The sequence below is a fragment of the Odocoileus virginianus genome, unplaced genomic scaffold, assembly GCF_023699985.2.
Source record: "Odocoileus virginianus isolate 20LAN1187 ecotype Illinois unplaced genomic scaffold, Ovbor_1.2 Unplaced_Contig_152, whole genome shotgun sequence".
Lineage (NCBI taxonomy): Eukaryota > Metazoa > Chordata > Mammalia > Artiodactyla > Cervidae > Odocoileus > Odocoileus virginianus.
This window is the reverse complement of record NW_027224469.1, coordinates 1-21,141: the sequence shown is the minus strand read 5'-3', so window position 1 is coordinate 21,141 and position 21,141 is coordinate 1. Positions and strand designations below refer to the sequence as shown.

The 21,141-nt window shown below is 37.2% G+C and overlaps 1 long non-coding RNA gene across 1 annotated transcript; it reads left to right on the top strand.

Moving 5' to 3' along the window:
- Nucleotides 1-5,631: 5,631 nt before the first annotated feature.
- LOC139034271 (uncharacterized) lies at nt 5,632-20,356 on the top strand. Its single transcript, XR_011486677.1, has 2 exons — nt 5,632-12,235; nt 20,149-20,356. It is a non-coding gene; the product is annotated as an uncharacterized lncRNA (long non-coding RNA).
- Nucleotides 20,357-21,141: the final 785 nt, after the last annotated feature.

The window sequence follows — 21,141 nt, the reverse complement described above, 5'->3', positions numbered from 1 at the left end:
GGGAGGGGGTACTGGGATGGGGAATACATGTAAATCCATGGCTAATTCATTTCAATGTATAACAAAAACTACTGTAATGATGTAAAGTAATTAGCCTCCAACTAATAAAAATAAATAAATAAATAAATAAATAAATAAAAAACAAACAAAAAACTTCCTATTACTCCTCCATTACTCCTCAACTTTCATTTTCATATATTTTTACTATTATTTTAATGCGGGAAAAATTTTTTTTCTTTTTCTTGTTTTTCTCTCCTATTTCCTTTTAAAGTCCTCTAATACTCCTCTATTATTCCTTAATTTTCATTTTCATTTCACTATAACCTTGCAAAAAAAAAAAAAAGAGAGAAACCCTATTTTTAAACCGAACTTCATATACATTTCTAAATTTTTTTGTGTGTGTTTTTGTTTTTAAATATTGTATTTCAAAAGAGTCTAACCTCTACACTAGATTTTTAATCTTTGTTTTTCAGTATGTGATATAAATTTTGGACATTTAAGAATCCAATATTCAGTTCCCATTTCTATTCAGGAGAGTGGTGATTACTCTCCCACTTTTGACTCTCTGTTTTCTACCTCAGAATACCTCTATTTCCTCCTTTCCCCTTCTCTTCCCAATCCAATTCTGTGATTCTTTGTGGGTGTCTGGGTTACGGAGAGCACTTTGGGAACAGATGACTGCGTAGATCTGTCTCTCTCCTCTTGAGTCCCCTTTTTCTCCTCCTGTTCACCTCTATCTCCTTCCTCCCTCTCCTATTCTTTATGTAACTCTGTGAACCTCTCTGATTGTCACTCACGGTGGAGAATCTTTTCACCATTAACCTAGAAGTTTTATTATCAGTGCTGTATAGTTGGAGAAGTCTTGAGACTATTGGAAGATAAAACTGAAATCCAGAGGCAGGAGACTTAAGCCCCAAACCTGAGATAAACCAGAAAATTCCTGACTACACGGAACATAAAGGAAAAAGCGACCATCCAAAAGCCTCCATACCTACACCAAAACCAACCACCACCCAAGAGCCAATAAGCTCCAGTACAAGACTTATCGCAAATTCTTTAGCAGCGCAGGAACATAGACGTGAATGTCAACGTACAGGCTGTGCAAAGTCACACCTAACATATAGACCCATTGCAAAACTCATTACTGGACACTCCACTGCACTCTAGAGAGAAGAAATCCAATTTCACGCACCAGAACCCTCACACAAGCTTCCCTAACCAGGAAACCTTGACAAACCAATCATCCAACCCCACCCACTGGGTGAAAACTCCACAATAAAAAGAAACCATAGACCACAAGAATACAGAAAGCCCACTCCAGACACAGCAGTCTAAACATGATGAAAAGGCAGAGAAATACCCAACGGATAAAGGAACATGATATAAGCCCACCAAGTCAAACAAAAGAGGAGGAAATAGGGAATCTACCTGAAAAAGAATTTAGAATAATGATAATAAAAATGATCCAAAATCTTGAAAACAAAATGGACTTACAAATAAACAGCCTGGAGACAAAGATTGAGAAGATGCAAGAAAGGTTTAACAAGGATCTAGAAGAAATAAAAAAAAGTCAATTATAAATTAATAATGAAATAAATGAGATCAAAAACACTCTGGAGGGAACCATGAGTAGAATAACAGAGACAGAAGATAGGATAAGAGAGTTAGAAGATAAAATGGTGGAAATAAATGAAGCAGAGAGGAAAAAAGAAAAAAGAATCAAAAGAAATGAGGACAACCTCAGGGACCTCTGGGACAATGTGAAAAGCCCCAACATTCGAATCATAGGAGTCCCAGAAGAAGAAGACAAAAAGAAAGGCCATGAGAAATCACTCGAGGAGATAATAGGTGAAAACTTCCCTAAATGGGGAAGGAAATAGCCAACCAAGTCCAAGAAACTCAGAGAGTCCCAAACAGGATAAACCCAAGGGCAAAACACTCCAAGACACATATTAATCAAATTAACAAAGATCAAACACAAAGAACAAATATTAAAAGCAGCAAGGGAGAAACAACAAATAACACACAAAGGGATTCCCATAAGGATAACAGCTATCAATATATAACAGATATCAATAGAAACCCTTCAGGCCAGAAGGGAATGGCTGCACATACTTAAAGTAATGAAAGAGAATAACCTACAACCTAGATTACCCAGCAAGGATCTCACTCAGATATGAAGGAGAACTCAAAAGCTTTACAGACAAGCAAAAGCTGAGAGAATTGAGCACCACCAAACCAGCTCTTCAACAAATACTAAAGGATCTTCTCTAGACAGAAAACACACAAAGGTGGTATAAACGTGAACCCCAAACAACAAAATAAATGGCAATGGGACCATACCTATCAATAATTACCTTAAATGTAAATGGGTTGAATTCCCCAACGAAAAGACAAAGGCTGGCTGAATGGATACAAAAGCAAGAGCCCTATATATGCTGTCTACAAGAGACCCACCTCAAAACAAGGGACACATACAGACTAAAAGTGAAGGGCTGGGAAAAAATATTCCACGCAAACGGAGACCAAAAGAAATCAGGAGTCGCAATACTCATATCAGATAAAATAGACTTTCAAATAAAGGCTGTGAAAAGAGACAAAGATGAACACTATATAACGATCAAAGAATCAATCCAAGAAGAAGGTAAAACAATTATAAATATATATACACCCAACATAGGAGCACCACAATATGTAAGGCAAATACTAACGAGTATGAAATAGGAAATTAAAAGTAACACAATAATAGTAGGAGACTTTAATACCCCACTCACAACTATGGATAGATCAACTAAACAGAAAATGAACAAGGAAACACAAACTTTAAAGGACACAATGGACCAGCTAGGCCTAATTGATATCTATAGGATGTTTCACCCCAAAACAATCAATTTCACCTTTTTCTCAAGGGCACATGGAACATCTACAGAATAGATCATATCCTGGGCCATAAATCTAGCCTTGGTAAATTCAAAAAAATTGAAATCATTCCAGTCATCTTTTCTGACCACAGTGCAGTAAGATTAGATCTCAATTACAGGAAAAAAATTACTAAAAATTCAGTCATATGGAGGCTATACAACATGCTTCTGAATAACCAACAAATCATAGAAGAAATTAAAAAAGAAATCAGAATATGCCTAGAAATGAATGAAAATGAACACACAACAACCCAAAACCTATGGGACACTGTAAAAGCAGTGCTAATGGGAAGATTCATAGCATTACAGACCTACCTCAAGAAACAAGAAAAAAGTCAAATAAATAACCTAACTCTACACCTAAAGCAACCAGAGAAAGAGAAATGAAGAACCTCGGGGTTAGTAGAAGGAAAGAAATATTAAAAATTAGGGTAGAAATAAATGCAAAAGAAACGAAAGAGACCATAGCAAAAATCAACAAGGCTAAAAGCTGATTTTTTTGACAAAATAAACAAAATTGACAAACCATTAGCAAGACTCATTAAGATACAAAGGAGAAGAACCAAATTAAAAAAAAAATTAGAAACGAAAATGGAGAGATCACAACAGACTACACTGAAATACAAAGGGTCATAAGAGACTACTACCAGCAGCTCTATGCCAATAAAATGGACAACTTGGAAGAAAGTGACAAATTCTTAGAAAAGTATAACGTTCCAAAACTGAACCAGGAAGAAATAGAAGATTTAACAAGCACATCACAAACAAGGAAATCCAAACTGTAATCAGAAATATTCCAGCAAACAAAAGCCCAGGACCAGATGGCTTCAGAGCTGAATTCAACAAAAAATTTAGAGAAGAGCTAACACCTATCTTACTCAAACGCTTCCAGAAAATTGCGGAAGAAGGTAAGCTTCCAAACTCATTCTATGAGGCCACCATCACCCTAATTCCAAAACCAGGCAAAGATGCCACAAAAAAGAAAATTACAGGCCAATATCACTGATGAACATAGACACAAAAATCCTTAACAAAATTATAGCAAACAGAATCCAACAACATATTAAAAAAATCATACACCATGACCAAGTGGGCTTTATCCCAGGAATGCAAGTATTCTTTAATATCCGCAAATCAATCAATGTAATATACCACTTTAACAAATTGAAAGTTAAAAACCATATATTATCTCAATAGATGCAGAAAAAGCCTTTGACAAAATTCAACATCCATTTATGATTAAAACTCTCGAGAAAGCAGGAATGGAAGGAACATACCTCAACATAATGAAAGCTGTATATGACAAACCCACAGCAAGCTTCACCCTCAATGGTGAAAAATTGAAAGCATTTCCCCTGAAATCAGGAACAAGACAAGGGTGCCCACTCTCTCCGCTACTATTCAACATAGTTTTGGAAGTGTTGGCCACAGCAGTCAGGGCAGAAAAAGAAGTAAAAGGAATCCAGATAGAAGGAAAAGAAGAAGTGAAACTCTCTCTGTTTGCAGATAACATGATCCTCTACATAGAAAACCCTAAAGACTCTACCAGAAAATTACTAGGGCTAATCAATGAATAGAGTAAAGTTGCAGGATATAAAATTAACACACAGAAATCTCTTGCATCCCTATACACTAACAATGAGAAAACAGAAAGAGAAATTAAGGAAACGATACCATTCACCATTGCAACAATAACAACAACAACAAAAATTAAGAGTACATCTACTAAAGAAACAAAAGACCTATACATAGAAAACTATAAAACACTGATGAAAGAAATCAAAGAGGACACAAACAGATGGAGAAATATACCGTGTTCATGGATTGGAAGAATCAATATTGTCAAAATGGCTATACTACCCAAAGCAATCTGTAGATTCGATGCAATCCCTTTCAAACTACCAACGGTATTTTTCAAAGAACTAGAACAAATAATTTCACAATTTGTATGGAAATACAAAAAAACCTCTAATAGCCAAAGTAATCTTGAGAACGAAGAATGGAACTGGACGAATCAACCTGCCTGACTTCAGACTAAACTACAAAGCCACAGTAATCAAAGCAGTATGGTACTGGCACAAAGACAGAAATATATATCAATGTAACAGAATAGAAAGCCCAGAGATAAATCCATGAACCTATGGTCAACTTATCTTCGACACAGGAGGCAAGGATATGCAATGCAAAAAAGACAACCTCTTTAACAAGTGATGCTGGGAAAACTGGTCAGCCACCTGTAAAAGAATGAAACTAGAACACTTTCCAACACCATACACAAAAATAAACTCAAAATCGATTAAAGATCTAAATGTAAGACCAGAAACTATAAAACTCCTAGAGGAGAACATAGGCAAAACACTCTCCGACATAAATCACAGCAGGATCTTCTATGACCCAGTTCCCAGAATTTTAGAAACAGAAGCAAATATAAACAAATGGGACCTAATGAAACTTAAAAGCTTTTGCACAACAGAGGAAACTATAAGCAAGGTGAAAAGGCATCCCTCAGATTGGGAGAAAATAATAGCAAATGAAGCAACATTCAAAGGATCAATCTCAAAAATAGAAAAGCAACTCCTCCAGGTCAACTCCAGAAAAATAAATGACCCAATCAAAAAATGGGTCAAAGAACGAAACAGACATTTCTCCAAGGATGACATACAGATGGCAAAAAAAAAAAAAAAAAAAAAAAAAAAAACACAAAAAAAAAAAAACGTGCACCCCAATGTTCATCGCAGCACTGTTTATAATAGCCAGGACATGGAAGCAACCTAGATGCCCATTAGCAGACGAATGGATGAGGAAGCTGTGGTACATATACACCATGGAATATTACTCAGCCATTAAAGAGAATTCATTTGAAATCAGTTCTAATGAGATGGATGAACCTGGAGCCCATTATACAGAGTGAAGTAAGCCAGAAAGATAAAGACCATTACAGTATACTAACACATATATATGGAGTTTCGAAAGATGGTAACAATAACCCTATATGGAAAACAGAAAAAGAGACTCAGATGTATAGAACAGACTTTTGGAATCTGTGGGAGAAGTCGAGGTTGGGATGTTTCAAGAGAACAGCATCGATACATGTATATTATCTATGGTGAAACAGATCACCAGCCCAGGTTGGATGCATGAGACAAGTGCTCAGGCCTGGTGCACTGGGATGTCCCAGAGGAATCGGGTGGAGAGGAAGGTGGGATGGGGTACCGGGATGGGGAATACATGTAAATCCATGGCTAATTCATTTCAATATATGACAAAAACCACTGCAATCTTGTAAAGTATTTAGCCTCTAACTAATAAAAATAAATGGAAAAAAAATAAAGATAGAGTTGTAAACAATCTCTTTTTACCATATGGTTCATAAGAAGAAAGAGGGTACGTATCACCGTATTGAAAAACAAATGAAGAAAATCCAGCAAATTCTTGGATTCCTCAGCCCGGGGAAAGGTGTGCCTCTCGTCTTGAATTAATCAGGACCAGAGAATTCCTGACAGATCCAAAACAACACACACGAAGCCTCCTGTTTAATGCTTCCTGACTCCATCCTATATTTCCTCTTGCATATTCTGATGTTGTTTTCCTATTCTAACCATGACAGACATGAATCCTAGTGGGGAACGCAGCACCTCAGCATGGTTAACATGCTCTTCAAAGACATGATATCTAATTCTCTTAGTAGCTTCATTATCTTCATGTTTCACTCTTCTTCTGGAGCTACAACCAGGCAAATTTCTTTCAGTCATGGTAAGCTCCATCTCACAACTTTCGCTCAGTTCTCTCATAGAGTTCAAATGAAACTCTGTCTAGTTAAGCACAGATATCAGGTCTTCTAAGTGTTTTGGGTCTAACCACTTTTTCTTGTGTAACTTTTACAACAGCCAAGACTTAGCACTTGCTAAAGGATGTATTTTAAGTAAGAGATAAGCATTTGCAGCAATTTTGAGAGTTACTGAAATTGGTGTCCTTATTTATCACTTCAAGCACTAAGTTCAATGGCTTCATTTTAGATTTCAGCCGTCTTTCTATGTAGGCAATTTTTCATGCTTGGAGCAATATCACCTTAAAGGTGCTTACACCTTCTATTTTATTGCCATGTGCTTTTTATTCCTTCTGACTCCTTTTTAACACTTTTTCATGCTCTGTTTTGAGTGGCAAGACTTTCCCAAATAGAACAGAATTTATCCAGTTCATTCTAAGATAACCTGTAAAGTGTGTGAATATGGACTTGCAGATATCTGATTTTGACAAACTACTCTTTTGTTCCCTCCTATTTACATATTATCAAATTATGGCTCACTTTCTCTGTGCAGAGAACCCTGGTTACATGACACGTTACAATGATGATTCATTCCCATATGACTTTAACATATCAGTACTTTAAATTCTCAAAATTATGTAAAGAGTGTAGCTCAACACATTAGTTAAACATTTTTAATGAGTTCAATTTTATTTTTTTAACGTTGGTGCCTAAAATAGTAAAAGTGAAATAAAAAATTTAAGTGAGATAAATGCAGAAGATTGGAGCAAAAAGATATAAAAGATGAAGGGAGAAGTTCAGAGGATGAAATCAGATGTTTAAAGTGTAACAGGCAAATGGCTAAACGCAGGACACAAAGAGGCCAGTATGACTTCCAGATTGTTTCCCTACAACATGGTTTAAATTTAAATCACTCACATTATAGTCTTACATGCAAAATATTCTAAGATCCTCTGACACGTAGGTCAAAGGTATATCATTTAAAGCATTCTTATTTAGGATGTCACGAGGGTGAAATGATTCAACTACAAAAAATAGCTTCCAACATTTGGCCCAGAAACAAGAACTAGAGTACTACTATAGAGTTAATAAAAGTCTCTTGGCTTATCTTTTCCTTTTGTTATTTGTGATTTGGGCATGTAAGATTGTGACTGTGCTTGTGTGTGTCATTGGAGTAAGTATGTGCTTGTGAAGTGTATGTCTGGGTTTTCGTTTTGCCTTGTGTATTAAAGAGTTCAGCCTGAAGAAATGGTTAAGCAGAAATATAAATAGGTACTAATTAAAATGTCCTTACAAAAGTCTACTTTCTTTATTCAAAGTGAAAGATAAAGTGGTGAGTTACAAAGATTGAAATCATTTAGATATTAACTAAGCTACTTCAGCCAAACACAGCTTGAAACTGTGCTACTCTCCGAGTCAGCCCAGCAAAAGTTAAGTAGGACCTCAGATCTCTGTTATATCCAAAAATAATAAAACATCAACCCTCTAATACGGCAGTTCCAGATAAGCCTACATAGATGCCTGGAGTTTCATCCAGGCCTTCCTGAAATGGGATACTTCCTACCATCCTAACCAGTAAGGTACATGGAAGAAATAATGGGGACCAGGGAGGCTGCACTAACAAAAATAATTAAAAAGAATCTTAAGAGCCAAATGAAACTAAGGATGAAATTAGGAATTTTATTCTCCCATGTGTGGAATACACCTCCCACTTGTGGAAGTGTATCAGATAGACAATTAAAATAGAAGGAAGTTATAACATGGTCCACATTCTTCTTACCTAATAACTTCAGTATCCATGCCTCATTCCACTGCTAACATTACTGTTGACTATCCAGGACATCTGGCTTTAGCTCTGTGTAGCAAGCAGCCAATAGGAATTTTATGAGTGCAATATTCTGAGACACATTGATAGTGCATATCTAAAATGTCTACTAGTCTTGAGACATGACTTAAAATGTAAAACTTGTACACCATGTCTTCAGTTTTATAGAATTTTTATGGGCACTAGCTCACTTTTCCCCAATCATCAACCTTCATCTGAAGATAAAAACTGTGACATTAAGACATTAACAGGAGAAAATGACCTATTCAAAGAGAGGGCAATTGTCAAAGTCAAAATGGAGCCAGTAGACTACCTCATTTTGTACTCAGTATTATAACCCCTTGTAAGTATTCCTAAGCGCTACTATGATGCAGAAGTCAAAGATGTTCCCAGGATTACAGAGCTTGATGGAGAAGCGTTAATTTTGTATTACCTCTCACCCTCTTCCTAAAATCACGTGCCAGCGTTGTTAACAGCTCAGAAGACGGGCAGGTCTAGCAGACATTTAAAGACAGTGACTGCTGCTGCATCAGACCAAGGTTGTAGATCCAAGTGGTATGTGGGGTAAGGTGTATATCTTAGGATACCACATGACTCCTCAGAAGTTCTCCCTCACTGGACAGCTCTTGAAAGACATTTTGACATTTTGGGGGAAGAAAAGAAGGAAACAGGCAAGAGCTGTATGCTTTCAAGTTGTCCTCAATCTCACTTATCATCCCATGTACAGTGACAGATTTAACATGCAATCTGAACCATCTCCCAAGCCATGCTAGCACCAATTTCTAATGTTGTTCATTCACTCAGATTTGCCTGACTCTGCAGCTCCATGTAGGGCAGGACTCACTGGGCAGCGCTGTGCTTCAAATCACCCCGAGTTTCCTCAAACACATATCAAATGAGTCTGTGATGTTTTGCAACTGTCTCATCCTCTGTCCTTCCCTTCTCCTCCTGCACTAATTCTTTCCAAGCATCAGTGTCTTTCCAGTGATTTGTCTTTTGGCCTCAGTTTGTCAAATTGTTGGGTCTTGAGGTTCAGGATCATTTTTGTGGATATTCAGGATTGATTTCCTTCAGGAAAGCATCAGTGCTGTGGTACTCAGTTCTTATGGTCTCTCTCTCTCTCACATTCAGACATGACTCCTGGAAAATCCATAGCTTTAATAATTTGTATCTTTACCAGTCATGTCCCTGCTTTTTAATAAGGTGACTAGATTGGTCATAGCTTTTTCTCCAAGGAGCAAGTGTCTTTTAACTTCATGGCTGCAGTCACCTCCCACAGTGTTATCAGAGGTCAAGGAAGTAAAATCTGTCACTGATACCATTTTATCTCTATCAATATGCTTGGAAATTATGGAGTCTAATGATCTTATTTTTTTTTAATATTAAAATTTAATCCAGTTTTTCCTACCCCATCTATTACCTTTATCAAGAAGCTCTTTACTTCCTATTGTCTTTTTGCCACTTTTGTGCTGTCATCAGTAAAACTAAGTTGTTTTATATTTCTCACATTAATTTTCTTTCTAACTTTACATTCATCCAGCATGTTACTTTCCATGATGCACTTTGCAAAGAAGTTAAGTAAGCTGGGTGACAACATATAGCTTATTGTATTTGTTTACAATTTTGAACCACTTCATTGTTCTGTCTCCAGTTCTAACTGCTGTATCTTGGCCTGCATACACGTTTCCCAGGAGACAGGTGATGTGGTCTGGTATTCCTATCTCTTTAAGAGCTTTCCACGTGTTTTGTGATCATCAGAGTCCAAGACATTTGCATGCAAAATGAAGCAGATATAGCTGTGTTTTATGGAATCCTCTTACTTCATCTATGAGTCCCAGCACCAATTAAGGTTTACCTACTAAGATTAATTCACAAACTACACAGACCTGTATATCTTTATTTTTCTATTTCTCTCTTTTTCAAGTAATCAACTACAGACTGGTTCTTTCCTGGGCATTTGCCATCTACTTCTAAAAGAATTAAGTCATTTCCATTTCATTCCTTGACCTTTGACACCCACTGAAAAGATATAAGTTTTGAGAGCTGAATTGAGGTATCTGTGCTCTGGGAAAATGTTAGAATAGTTTTAGAAATATCTAGATATTTTCAAGAATGACTTTTTGAGCCCAATTCCTGTCTGACCTCTTATCTTAAAAAGAACTGCATTACTTCAAGCTGTTGACAGTTCCTCATTAGCATAATTTGGGGGGGGGAAATACAATATATGCTTAATTGTATGTTGGAAGTCAAAGAAGTACCAGTTATGTGTGTATGTATGGAGTCTCCCAACAAGCAGATTAATTCATATCAGCTAATGCTTGGTACTTTACTGTCATGCAAAAGGGAAATATAGAGCTTGCCTGAAAATAATCAGAAGTTCTGAGATGGCTGAATAGCAGGAGTATGTGGAGTTTATCTCTCTACATGAAAGCATCACAAATACTTCTACAACAGTTAGAACTGGCAACAGTTCTCCCAGAGTTTCAGTAGAAAACTCTCAGAAGATCTTGGTCACCAGAGAGTCCTATGTGGACTCCAGATATAACTGGGTAGAATGGAGGTTATATGGGGGGAAAAGGCCAAGAGGAAGTAAGGCCAAAACTGGGCCCTGGGGAGGGAGATGGAGAAGCAGGGAAGAATTTAGGATATAGGTAAGCCCCCTCACTACAGTGTGAAATACTTTGACAGAATGGAAGCAAGGAAAGAAGCTGATGAAATATAGTTTTTATAGAGTAAGAATCACACAGAGAATATGTCAGTAGCCCTACATGCCCCTACCTGCAATTCAGATTAATCAGTGTGCATGGGGCCTGGAAGCTGAAATATAGCATTTAGAGAGCTATCCTGAGAGAATACAGATTGGCTATGTGGGGATGGCCATGGAGATGGCCTGATGAGGCAGAGAGGAGGAAGTGTGTAGAAGGGAATTCCTTTCAAGGTATCCCAAACTGAAAAACAATCAGGACCTTAATGGTGAGTCACACACAGGAGGTGGAGACACCATTACAGCCCCCTCTTCCCACATGCTAACAGCTTATACCAGGCCATAGATAAAGACTTGCCAGAACTAGTATTCACACTCCGACCACCACAGGGTAGAAAAGGATACCATTAGGGCCAGAACTATTCCACCCATGGCTGCTGGCTCCTCTACATAACTGGAACCACTGAGTTTCCTAAAGTCCAAGTAGCTGTATCACCTCTTGTGTTCACCAAAGCAGACCCAAGTGTTTCACAAGAGTCTTGGGGCAGACTCCTCTTGTGACCACTTGGAGAGGTAGTGATAAAAGTACATTTGGGCCAAGGAGCAGAACTAATAAGAAAGAGGATGAAAAACTTTCTCAACAGCTGAGAAAGCTGAAGATTAAATCTACATTGTCAACTATGCAGACTCTGTGTTTATGGAATATATAAAATCACATTCAGTGTTAGCACGAAAGAAAATACCCTTGGGGAGGCAGGTGTAAGAAGACAGAGGAGTTGTACCAGATAAGAATCTTAGCTGTCCCTACAGCAGATCCAGAAGCCAGTTCTCCCCAGCATGGACAAACTATCTGAAGAGGTGGAGTTGTGTTGTGGTTCATTTCAGGGGCAAGGGAACTGACAGCTGAGATCCTAGGAAACATTAATTATTCTTATGATATTTTGATATATTCTGTTGTCAGTTCACTGTTGTTTTTTTTTTTTTCAGATAGAGAAATATGTTACAGGCAAAGGAACAAGGTAAATATCCACAAAACATAATGAAAGAGGAAATAGGTACTGCCCCTGAAAAAAAAATTGAGATATACTTAGTAAAGATGATCACATAGCTCAAAAATAGAATGGAGAAAATACAAGAAATGATTTAGAAGGGCCTGGAACAACTAAATAACAACAAATAATTAACAACACAATAGCTGTCATATGTATACTGTAGACTGATTCATGTTCATGTACAGTAGAAGCCAAAACAACATTGAAATGTGATTATCCTCCAGTTTAAAATGAATCTTAAACGGAAGCACAAGCCTTAAATGACACATCAAGCCTGAAGAACTTAATTGATACTTTTAGGATTTTCCATCCAAAACCAGGGGAATACACTTTCTTCTTAAGGGCAAATTAAATATCTCAAGGATAAATCATGAACTGGATCACAAGTAAGATGGCAAATTTAGGATAATGGAAATTATATCAAGCATTTTATTTTGCTTTGTTTTTTTCTGACCATGATCCTCTGACTACCATGCAATAATTGGGGGAGAAAAAAAGATTGTAGAAAACTTGAAGAAGTGGAGGATAATGGATACACTTCTACACGGCCAATAAATCACTGAAGATATTAGAGAGAAAATTTAAAACAAATGACAATTAAAACATGTTACCCAAAACATATGGAAGAGGGCTAAAGCAGTAAGAGGTAAGTTTATAAATAAGAAATGTCTGAAGTAATCACCCTAACCCTAGAGCTAAATCAATTAGAGAAAGAAAAACAAATTCCCCAATATTCATAGAAAAAAATCACAAAGAATAGAGCAGAAATAAAAGGAAAATAATGATGAAAACAGTAGCAAAGTTCAGTAACACTAAAAGGGAACATTTGGAGATCATAAACCAAACAGATAAATCATGAGCCAGACTCATCAAGAAAAAAGGGAGAACACCCATATCGATAAAATTAGATATGAAAAAGGACAATTGATACCACAGAAATAACAAAGGAACTTAGAAGATTAAAAAAACAGCAACAACAAAACAAAAACAAAAAACAAAAAAACATAAGCCAAAAAAATGTAGAACCTGGAATCCATGGACAAATTCTTCGAAACTCAACTAAGAAGAAACAGAAAATATGAAGACAGAAATTACAAACAGTAATACTGAAACTGTTAAAAAATGTTTAGGTAACACAACTAAAGGGCCAGATGGCTTCACAGGCAAGTTTTATGAATCAAAGAAGTGTTAACACCTCTACATCTGAAGCACTTTGAAAACATTGCAGTGGAGGGAAAACCTTAACACATCCTACAACCTCACCATCACTTTGGACCAAAACCACAGATAGCAGAGAAAATTAAAATCACAGATCAATATCACATGGATGAACATAGATGCAAAAATCCTCAACAAAATGCTAGCAAGAGCAATTCAACAACACATTAGCAGGATCGAACACCATTATTAAGTTGGGTTTATTCCAGATTTACAAACTTTCTTCAGTAGCTGCATAATCAATACATATTGAAGGAGTAACACCATAAATTCACCTCAATAGATGCCAAAAAAAAAAAAAAAGCCTTTTATAAAATTCAGCAAGCATTTTTGGTTTTAAGGAAAAAAAAAAAAAAAAAAAAAAAACCTCTCTGAAACTGAGCATAGCTAAAACTATCTCAGCGTAATAAAGGTACACAAATAAAAAATGCAATGAAGTATCACCTCACACCTTTCTGAATGGCCACCATTATAAAAATCAACAAGAGTGTCTTCCCTGGTGGTCCAGTGTCTAAGACACCATGATCCCAATGCATGGATCCCAGGTTTGATCCCCAGTCAGTGAACTGGATACCACATGCAGCAAAAGAGGCCTGGTGCAACCAGGCAAAGAAATGTGTAATCTTACATCCATAAATAAAGTAGATGGTGTGGAGAAAAGGGAATCATCTGCACTGTTGTTAGGAATGTAAATAAATGCTACAGGATGCAGAACACTAAGCAAGTTCTTTGGAAACTTAGGAATAAAACTACCATATGACACAAGAAAACCACTATTTGGAATATAGCCAAAGGAAACCACAATTGAAAGACATATGTACCCCCAGTGTCCATTGAAATGCCATTTACTAGTAGCAAAGATACGGAGGCAACCTATGTGTCCATCAACCATGGAATGGACGAAGAATTTGTAGTACATGTATAGGATAGGAATGGAGAAGGTAATGGCAACCTACTCCAGTACTCTTGCCTGGAAAATCCTATGGATGGAGGAGCCTGGTAGGCTGCAGTTCGTGGGGTCCCTAAGAGTCAGACACGACTAAGCATTTTCACTTTCACTTTACACTTTCATGCATTGGAGAAGGGAATGCCACTCCGGTGTTCTTGCCTGAAGAATTCCAGGGACGGGGTAGCCTCACGGGTTCCCTTCTATGGGGTCGCACAGAGTCGGACATGACTGAAGTAACGTAGCAGCAGCAGCAGCAGCATAAGATGGGAAATTTCCCACCCATAGTAGTAACAAAATTAGATGATTTGTAGAGACATAGGTTGACCTAGGCCGTGCAATAGAGTGAAGTAATTAAAAAAGAGAAAGGTCAATATTCTACATTAATGTACATAAGTGGAATCTAGAAAAATAGTACTGAAGATTGCATTTGGAAAGGGGGAAAAGAAATGCAGAGGTAGAAAACAGACTTGTGGGCACCGAGGTATAAGTAGAGAATGGAATAAATTGAGCAAGTTCGGTTCAGTCGCTCAGTCGTGTCTGACTCTTTGCAACCCCATGAACTGCAGGACACTAGACCTCCCAGTCTAACACCAATTCCTGAATCCCACCCAAACCCATGTCCATTGAGTAGGTGATGCTATCCAACTGTCTCATCCTCTGTCGTCCCCTTCTCCTGCCCTCAATCTTTCCCAGCATCAGGGTCTTTTCAAATGAGTCAGCCTTTTGCATCAGGTGGCCAAAGTATTGGAAATTCAGCTTCAACATCAGTCTTTTCAATGAACGCCCAAGACTGATCTCCTTCAGGATGGACTGGTTGGATCTCCTTGAAGTCCAAGGGACTCTCAAGATTCCTCTCCAACACCACAGTTCAAAAGCATCCATTCTTCGGTGATCAGCTTTCTTTATAGTCCAATTCTCACAGTCATGCATGACAACTGGAAAAACCATAGCCTTGACTAATGGACCTTTGTTGGCAGAGTATCTCTGCTTTTCAATATGCTGTCTAGGTTAGTCATAACTTTCCTTCCAAGGAAAGTAAAATCTTTAAATTTCATGGCAGAAATTACCATCTGCAGTGACTCTGGAAACCAAGGAAATAAACTCAGCCACTGTTTCCACTGTTTCCCCATCTATTTGCCATGAAGTGATGGGATAGGATACCATGATCTTAGTTTTCTGAATGTTGAGCTTGAAGCCAACTTTTCCACTCTCCACTTTCACTTTCATAAAGAGGCTCTTTAGTTCTTCACTTTTTGCCAGAAGTGTGATGTCATCTGCATATCTGAGGTTATTGATATTTCTCCCAGCAATCTTGATCCTAGCTTGTGCCTCTTCCAACCTAGCGTTTCTCGTGATGTCCTCTGGACGTAAGTTAAATAAGCAGGGTGACAATATGCAGCCTTGACATAGCCCTTTTCCTATTTGGAACCAGTCTGCTGTTTCATGTCCAGTTCTAACTGTTGCTTCCTGGCCTGGATACAGGTTTCTCAAGAGGCAAGTCAAGCTGTCTGATATGCCCATCTGTTTCAGAATTTTCCACAGTTTATTGTGAACCCACAGTCAAAGGCCTTAGCATAGTCACTAAAGCAGAATTGGGCGTTTTTCTGGAGCACTTTTGCTTTTTTGGTGAACCAGCGGATGTTGGCAACTTTTTTGTTTGTTTTGTTTTGGAGGCTAATTACTTTACAATATTGTAGTGGTTTTTGCCATACATTGACATGAATCATCCATGGATTTACATGGGTTCCCCATCCCGATCCCCTCTCCTGCCTCTCTCTCCATCCCATCCCTCTGGGGCTTCCCAGTGTTGAGCTTTCTTGATGATCCTGCGGTTGTTGGCAATTTGATCTCTGGTTCCTCTGCCTTTTCTAAAACCATTTGATCATCTGGAAGATCTTGATTCACTTATTTCTGAACTCTGGCTTCGAGAGTTTTGAGCATTATTTTACTAGTGTGTGAGATGAGTGCAGTTGTGAGGTAACTTGATCATTCTTTGGCATTGCCTTTCTTTGGGATTAGAATGAAGACTGACGTTTTCTAGTCCTGTGGCCACTGCTAAATTTTCCACATTTGTAGACATACTGAGTGCAGCACTGTCACAAAATCATCTTTTAGGATTTGAAACAGTTCAACTGGAATGCCATCACATCCACTAGCTTTGTTCATAGTGATGCTTCCTAAGGCCCACTTGACTTCACATTTCAGAATGTCTGGCTCTAGGTGAGTGATCACACCATCGTGATTATCTGAATCATGAAAATCCTATCTGTACAGTTTTTCTGTGTACTCTTTCCAACTTATCTTAATATCCTCTGATTTTGTTAGATCCATGCTGTTTCTGTCCTTTATTGTGCCCATCATTGCTTGAAAACTTCCTACATGCAATGTTAATATCTCTAATTGGCTTGAAGAGATCGCTAGTCTTTCCCATTCTATTATTTTCCTTTATTTCTTTGCATTTATCTCTGAGGAAGGCTTTCTTATCTCTCTGTGCTATTCTTTGGAACTCTGCTTTCAAATGGGTATATATATCCTTTTCTCCTTGCTTTTTGCTTCTCTTCTTTTCACAGCTATTTGTGAGTCCTCCTCAGACAGCCATTTTGCTTTTCTGAATTTCTTTTTCTTGGGGATGGTCTTGATACCTGTCTCCTGTACAATGTCACGAACCTTCTTCCATAGGTCATCAGGCACTCTATCAGATCTAGTCCTTTAAGCTATTTCTCATTTCAACTGCATAATCATAAGGAATTTGATATAGGTCATATCTAAATGGTCTAGTAGTTTCCCCCACTCTCTTCAATTTCAGTCTGAATTTGGCAATAAAGTGTTCATGATCCGAGCCACAGTTTCAGCTCCCGGTCTTCTTTTTGCTGGCTGTATAGAGCTTCTCCATCTTTGATTACAAAGAATATAACCAATCTGATTTCACCATTGCACTCTCAAATAATCAACCTAACCTTAAAGCATTTAGAGAAAGAGAAAACAAATATAATTCCCAAAAGCGAACATAAGGGGGAAACAATGATAAAGAACAGAGCAGAAATAAAAGAAAAAAGAAGTGATGGAAACAATACCCAAAATCAATAACACTAAAAGGGAGCTCTCGGAAAACATAAACAAGAGATAAATCATGAGCCAGACTTAGTTTAAAAAGAGAAAACACTCAAATCAATAAAATTAGACATGAAAAGGAGACAATATAACTGATACCATAGCAATAATAAAGAATCATAAGAGACTACAACAAAAAACTTATATGGCAATAAAATTTAAAATTTGAAATCCAAGGACAAATGCTCCAAAACTCAACTAAGAAGAAACAGAAAATATAAGCACAGAAATTACAAGCACTAATATTGTAACTGTGATGAAAAATTTCCAGTTAATAGAATTCAAGGGCCAAATAGCTTCATCGGGAAATTTTATGAATCATTCAGAGAACTTCTAACACATGCAGTTCTGAAACTCTTCCAATATACGACAGTAGAAAGGAAATCCACAAATTCATCCTACAAGATCATCATCACCATGACACCAACACCAAGATAACAGAGAAAATGAAAGGTAGAGACCAATATCACATAGATGAACAGAGGTAAACATCCTTAACAAAATACGAGCAAAAAAAAAAAAAAAAAAATCCATCAATACCTTAAAACGATCAAATGCCATTATTACATGGGGTTTATCCCAGATATGCAAACATTCTTCAGTAGTTGAAAATCAATCCATCAGATACACTGTAACAAATTGAAGGGTTAAAACCATGTGATCACATCAATAGATGCGGAAAAAAACACTTTGATATAATTCAACATTTACTTTGATAAAGACTTTCCAGATACTGAGCATAGTAAAAACTACCTCAACTTAGCAAAAGCATATAAATCAAAACTACAATGAAGTATCACCTCACCCATTCCAAATGGCCATTATTAAAGAACATCTACAAGAGGGGACTTCCCTGGTGGTCCACTGGCTAACACTGTGATCCCCATGCAGGGGTCCCAGGTGTTATCCCTGGTCATGGAACTAGATTCAACATGCAAGAACTGAGACCTGTGGCAACCAAATAAAGAAGTTATATATAACTATACTATATAGTATATTATTAATAAATATTACATTAATATATATACTATATATTATATATATACATATATATATACACAAACATATCATTATAAAATGATATATGAAGGAGATGGTGCAGAGAAAAGGGAATCCTCCTGCCCTCTGGCACTATTGTCAGGAATGTAAATGAATACTGCCATGCTACAGAACAGTATTGAAGTTCTTTAGCTAACTAGGAATAAAACTACCATATAACCCAACAATCCCACTATTTGGCATGTACAAAAGGGAGATCATAATTGAAAAGGACATATGTACCGCATTTTCCATTGCAGCACCATTTACAGTAGCCAAAAGAAGGAAGAAATCTTAGTGTCCATCAAATGAAGAATGGATAAAGAAGCTATGGTACACATATAAAGTGGACAATTACCCATTAAAAGGAACACAATTGGATTATTTGTACAGTTACAGATCAATCTAGAGCGTATTATATACAGAGTGAAGTAATTAAACAAGGGAAAGACCAATGTTGCACATTAATGCATATAACTGGAATCTAGAAAACAGGTACTGAAGGACCCATTTGGAGGCAGGAAAGAGATGAAGTCATAGAAAACAGACTTGTGGACATAGAGTGGGAAGGACAGGATGGAAAGAACTGAACAAGATCCACTGACATACGTAAAATACTAAGTATGTAGTAGATAGCTAGTGAGAAGTTGCTGGTCAGTGCTATGGGTTGATCTGGCAGAGTGGGTTGTGGGGTAGGAGTGGAGACTCTAGAGGGAAATGGCAGGGCTGCTCAAAAGGGAGGCTCAGCTATATATACTAACAACTGGTTTATTTTGCTATGCAGCAGAAACTAACACAACATTGTCAATCAATTATGCTCCAAATTTTAATCATTTTTTTCCAAGAGAAGAAAGAAAATCAGTCCATGGTCAACTTGTGCAAGTGACAAGAAAAGCATCACAGTGCGTGTGTCAAGTAAAACGTGTACCAAGGATTGCTTTAGTGTGTACAGACAAAGCAACAACTTAAAATACAGAGCTGAGTTGGCCAGAATACATTCAGACTTAAGTGTTTTTTCACGTCACTCATTTTTCATTGTTTGTAAAAGCAAAGAAGCTGTAACAACTGATGTCATCCATTTATGAAAACATTAATTCCCTCAAGTTTTAATAAGTAATACAAACTTTTCACTTTCAGAACTATGCTAAGTAGGAATTAATATAGGTTAAAACTGAGATGCTGCCCAAGAATCCCTTATTTTGCAATTCTAGAATGTGTGCTACTGACTGGGAAAAATGCATAGGCTAAAAGTGGAGAATTATGATTTATTCATCAGGATTTTCATCCTAAGAAGGATTGAATCATGCAGAGCAACTTCTCGAGTATTGCGAGAAGACTGCAGTGAAGAAGGATGGGGGAGCCAGGTTTTACAGAAGTTTTGGGAAAATGATCAAATATGCAGAATGTCCAAATATTATGGTTAATTAAAGAAAAACTGGATACCTCAAGTGAATGGATTTAGATATTTTCTGCCTGTGGGAAGATGCAAGAATCTAGATTCCTTGAAATAATCCCTTTGAAAAGAACATTAACTACAGCTATCATCTCTTCTTTCTTTCTCAAGCCAGATGTGGGCAACACTGGTAGCAGCTGTGCTAACTGAAGACTTGATAATGGGCAACCAGATTTCCATCCAGAGTCCCCTCAACATTCACCTTCAGTGATGGCTGCAATGGCTTATGACTTGATGACTTGAGCATCTTTTGTTTACTGATATGGCTGGTAACATTCTTGGTACAAAGTGTGCTCTATTCTCTAAAACCTCAGAAAAAGTTACTGTCTGTAGACAGATTCTTATATCCTAACAGAAGTTGACTACAGGCTTCTACATCAACAGGACTTAAAGTGGCCCTAAAGTAATGTGAAAATTCCTGATACTGTTTACTAGAGTTCCCAAAGAGAGAGGAGACTGGAAGCAAAATATGAATTTGAAAAACATTGCCAGAAACACTTCAAGATCAAGGAAGGGTAAACATGAGGATGGACAGTGTTGAATTTTCAACATTCATATATTTATATTTACATTTATATACCTACATTGATATATTCAAATAGACATGTATACATACACTGTGTATATACTTACCTCTACACATATATATATAATATATATATATACTATATATGTGTATATATATACACAAACACATATATATATATCCATATATATCTGAATATTCCCTGAAATATTCTCTAAAATAGACTTTAGATTAAGACATAACATGAGACTTAGTATTTTAAATCATACCAAGTTCTCTGAAAACTAAGTAATGGAGCTAAAAGTTAAAAATGGGATACATGTTTGCAATGTGTGGAAAATTAAACAAGACATTTCTAAAGAACCAATGAATCAAAGTGTAAGTCACAGGGAGAGTGTCAGGGAATGTTTGACAGGGGGATTCCTACGTGCTGTCTCTCATGAGTCCTTTGTCCCTCTTCAAGCAGAACAGCACGCTGCTCCCAGGGACTGAGGTCATTGTGTGAGGCAGGCTTGGGTCTCCTTTAGTAAACATTCTCTTTAGGACAAAACTGCTTAGTCTCATTCCCCTTTCTTGAG